Source organism: Prionailurus viverrinus, chromosome B3 (genome assembly GCF_022837055.1).
Source record: "Prionailurus viverrinus isolate Anna chromosome B3, UM_Priviv_1.0, whole genome shotgun sequence".
In the NCBI taxonomy this organism is placed as follows: domain Eukaryota; kingdom Metazoa; phylum Chordata; class Mammalia; order Carnivora; family Felidae; genus Prionailurus; species Prionailurus viverrinus.
The window spans coordinates 88,931,887-88,936,701 of NC_062566.1; positions in this window are offsets into that span (position 1 = coordinate 88,931,887).

Here is a 4,815-nt window from a genome sequence, read left to right on the forward strand (position 1 = left end):
CTGGCCGCGATATGAACCCTTTTCCTTGCCAAATCCTGGCGACGGCCCCATGCCAATAATACCATCTGCAGCTGGGCTGCAACAATTTAAGTCAGCTGCTGTATATCACACAAAAGCCGAAGTCTTCCCACCTAGCACTTTGACTCCAAATTCCGGGCTCTCTGTTTAGTCACTCAGCTTCACAGTGAACATTATTATAACATTATATTACAATATTTACGAATGCAAGGTGAGGCTTGGATGACATTAAGCTCTTATTAAGCTCAGATCCTGCCTACCACTCACCTCTCCTGCCTGCATATTTTTCAAGCAAGAGAACTATAGTCAAGAACAGTAACCAGTGGGGAATTTGTCACTTTATTAACATCCAAACCAGCACCCAATAACTCCCAAGCTGAGGTCTGACAGAAGCTGGATGGAAGAATATGGTTTAGCCCTGAAGGCCTAAATAGGGCTTCCTATCTCCTCCCCCAAATAAAAAATGGCAAGTTCTGAAGGGAAAACAGAACTGGCCCGGCTAGAACTACCCACTTACAGGCATGGAAAGTGGAGGAAAAGACCAAGAGACAGACAATCCTGTCTAGACAGCTCAACAAGACAACGCAAAATGCAAAAGAAGAGGAAACTGCCTGACCTATATTAAGAAGATAAAACCTGGAGCACCTGGGTGGCTCTGTTGGTTAAGCATTTGACTCTTGATTTTTGGCTCAGGTCATGATCCCAGGTTTGTGGGATTGAGCCCTGCATTGGGCTTTGCACTGACAGTGCAGAACCTGCTTGGGATTCCCTCTCTCTCTCTCTGTCTCACTCTCTCTCTCTCTCTCCCTCACTCACATGTGTGTGCTTTCTCTCTCTCTCTCTCTCTCTCTCTCTCTCTCTCTCTCTCTCAAAATAAATAAATAAATAAACATTAAAAAAAGAAAAAGATAGGACCTACTTGGCTGTGCTTACCACACAAAGATAAGAAAAACAAAATAGGACACCACTTTAGGTACTGACATTTAAAGCACAGCAACCTGCCTGCTAGTAATGCAGACTCCAATAAATGTCGTAGGCCCTAGTTAACCAGATTGTCAACTTTTCCTCCTCGGGGAGGGGATGCTAAGAAAGGGATAAACAGAGGGCAGAAAGTGTGGAAAAACAGATTTATACAAACATAAGCCACATAACTGCCACACACAAAGACATACACACACACTGGGTATCCACCTAGGCTTGGGCATAGGACAAAGCCCAATTTCTAGAGAAGCATTAGAACACCATCACAGGTAAACAAATAACTTCATAAGAGTTGGAACCAAGACATAAAACCAGCACTATTGGCTCAGTCGGGACTGGCACCAGGGTGAGCCAAGTGTGGTACCTAGGGCCTCCTCAATTTTGTGCCCAAGCCTCTCACTTGCTTCTAGTCCTAGCCCTGGACTGAATTAATATGTGTGGTGGGAAGCAATATGATTTAGAAGGCAGTAAATGCAAAGGAAATACAGAAATTCAGATCTAACTACAGGAGGCTCAAGGAAAAATGCAACAACTCAGCAGCTAGCATTAGATACCCAGAACCCAGGTCTAAGAGAGCAAGTGTGCTCTACCATGTCCCAATAATCCATGAATAATGGCTATTGAATACTAAAGTTTTTAAGTCTCACATTGTATTTGTTACCTATTGCTACATAACAAATTATCCAAAAATTAGTGGCTTAAAACAACATTTATTATCTCACAATTTCATTGGGTCAGGATTCTGGGCACAGCTTAGCTTGGTCCTGAGGCTCAACATCTCTCACAGACAGCAGTCAAGGTGTTGAGTGGGGCCATAGTCATCTCAAGGCTTCATTGAGGAAGAATGTGCATCTAAGCCAATTCATGTTGTTATTGACCAGAGGCTGTCCTCAATTTCTTGCTACTTGGACCTTTCTAACATGTAGCTTGCCTCATCAAGGTAAGCAAGTCAAAAAGGGAAGAAAATGCCCATAATATGGAACTTATAGTCTTTTATTATCTAATCTTAGAAGTGACATCCCACCACTTTTGCATATTCTACTCATTAGAAGCAAGTCATTAGTTATAGCCCACACAAGGAGATAGGATTACACAAGGATGTGAACACCAAGAGGTGGAAATCATTGGAAGTCATTTTAGGAAGCTGTCCTACAAAATCCATGAAAATCATAGTTAGGAGAAGATATGTTTTTCAAATTATAACAAGTATATCCTATACTTACCCTGTACAATAACTAGAACAGATGTTTCCGTTTGAAATTCTGTGACCCCAATAGCTTTGCATACCTGATTAAATGCTTAATGTTGTACCGCCAGAGGTCTTTACATTTATTCATATAGGTAGACCTCAGTAGAGGATATCTGTGTTTTTCTCTCCCCAATATACCTTTTTCCACTGGAAAACTTCCCTTTCTTCATCCTATATGGTTCTAATAAAACAATTCCAGGGCTCTGACTGACCTCTGGCTAATCACATGACCATCCTCCTCTTACCTAAGCTAAGCAAGGCCAAGTCCATCCCATATGAGAATACTAGGAAATGGAAGGTCTCCTTCTTTTGAGTCATGAACAATAAAAATGAGAGCTTACTGCTGTCAGAAGTAACCTTTCCCACCATGGAAGGACCTGTTGGTAGAGCTGAGAGAAGAAGAAAGGAGAGAGAGAGAGAACTAATGATATCATCTGTGCCCCTGCAGAGTGCCATGGAGCACTCCTGACAGTTCCAGCCTGAATTTCCCAGTTATGTAAGCCAGTAAATCCCATTTTGCTCAAGCTTGTTTGGATTTCTGACATTTGCTTGTAACCAAGAGTCCTGAGACTAATACAGTCTTGTTTCGAGTGAACCCTTCTTACTAGTTAATATGTATATTCTATCTGTGTGTGGTTCTCAAACCAGAAAATAAGCAGAATTACCTGGAAAGCTTTTTTTAAAATACATATTTCTAGGCCTCACCCAAACCTACTGTTTCAGAATCTTTAGGAGTAGAATTCTCACATCGCCAGTTTTTTTTTTAAAGTAGTTGGGAACAAGTTCAGTATTTGTAACTTTTTTAAAAAATTTAAGTTTAGTTGAAAGGCACCTGGATGGCTCAGTCAGTTAAGCGTCCAACTCTTGGCTTCAGCTCAGATCATGATCTCACGTTTTGTTGGTTCAAGTCCCGCATTAGGCTGTGTGCTCATGATGCAGAGCCTGCTTTGAATTCTCTCTCTCTCTCTCTCTCTCTCTCTCTCTCTCTGCCCTTCCCCTACTCATGCTGTCTCTCTCAAAATGAATGAATTAATTAAAAAAATGTTTAAGTATACTTGAGCGGCATCTAGGTGGCTCAGTCAGTTAAGTGTCTGACTCTTGGTTTCTGCTCAGGTCATGATCTTGTGGTTTCATGGGTTCAAGCCTTGCCTTGGGCTCTGCGCTGGCAGCAAGGAGCCTACTTGGGATTCTCTCTCTCTCCCTCTGTCTCTGCCCCTCCCCAACTTGCACTGTCTCTGACTCTCTCAAAATAAATAAATAAGCTTTAAGTAAAATAAAATAAAATAAAATAAAATAAAATAAAATAAAATAAAATAAAATAAAATAAAATTTTAGTTGATACAAAAATGTTACGTTAGTTTCTGGTGTACAACATGGTAATTGACAAATCTACAGTTATGCTCACCACATTTGTAGCTACCATCTGTCGCCATACAATGCTATTATGATACCACTGACTATATTTCCCATGTTGTACTTTTTATCCTTCTGACCTATTCATTCCATAACTGGAAGTCTGTATCTCCAATTCCCCTTCACCCATTTTACCCATTCCCCACCCCCACTTCCCTCCCATCTGGCAACCATCAGTTTGTTCTCTGTATTTATGAACATTTCTGCTTTTTGTTTATTTGTTAGTTTTGTTTTTTAGGTTGCACATATAAGTGAAATCATATGGTATTTGATTTTCTCTGTCTCACTTATTTCACTTAGCATAATACTCTCTGAGTCCATCCATGTTGTTGCAAATGACAAAATTTCATTCTTTTTTATAGCTAAGTAATATATCCATATGTTTTTTAATTCCACAAATTATTCTGAAGTTTGGCCAGTACAGGCAACCACTCTTCTATTTTATCAACAAAAGGACAAATTCCAAATTCTAAACTGGCTTTCTCCTATTTGAATTGCAGCATGGACTTTGTCTAGAATCCTGCAAAGAAACCATGTTTCCCTACACTGACCACCATTGAACTCTGTTATTCCCAATAGAAAAATTAGTGTAACATTTTTAAATAGTATTCATTGATTTTTCTTAATTCTACTGATAGAAACCATTAGTGGTAAGAGTATTATAATAACAAATGTGGTAAAATACATATATTGATTTAATGCTCCTCCAATGACTTCTAATAAAACTAGCATAAGAACCAGAGTGGGTGGTAATAGCCTTCTAATGCAAATTTCTGTATTAAATGGCACAAACTTGAGCTAAGCCATGTTGCTATATCTTTTTACGTATCCATCCTTTCACATCTGTACCTGGACAAATTGGTAAACTAATCTTAGGTTCTCACATTTTAGCAAGAGCAAAGAGTAAACATCTTTTTAAAACAATGACATCAAGGCTTAGTTTCAAGTTCATGATCTAGGAAACCTCTGGCCAGATGAAACTTGGACAATCCTGTGAGTCAGCCTCGTGAGAGTAGCAGTGTACTTTTCCACCATTTGCAATGTCACAATGGTTCCTGTAAATCTGAATATACTCATTTGAAAACTGGCACTATGATAGCACAGTAAGCAAAGTTCAGGCCAATCTGTTTTTACAGAATAATTTACATGTTTAC